Genomic DNA, 342 nt, shown 5'->3' on the forward strand with positions numbered 1-342 from the left:
AGACTTTAAACCGACAAAGATCAAAAGAGACAAAGAAGGTCATTACATAATGGTAAAGGGATCAATTCAACAAGAAGAGCTAACTATCCTAAATATATATGCACCCAACACAGGAGCACCTAGATTCATAAAGCAAGTCCTTATGGATTTACAAAGAGACTTAGACTCTCACACAATAATAATGGGAGGCTTTAACACCCCACTGTCAACATTAGACAGATCAACGAGACAGAAAGTTAACAAGGAAATCCAGGAATTGAACTCAACTCTGCACCAAGTGGACCTAACAGACATCTACAGAACTCTCCACCCCAAATCAACAGAATATACATTCTTCTCAGC

This window comes from Colobus angolensis, unplaced genomic scaffold, assembly GCF_000951035.1.
Source record: "Colobus angolensis palliatus isolate OR3802 unplaced genomic scaffold, Cang.pa_1.0 Scaffold342, whole genome shotgun sequence".
NCBI classification, from domain to species: Eukaryota; Metazoa; Chordata; class Mammalia; order Primates; family Cercopithecidae; genus Colobus; species Colobus angolensis.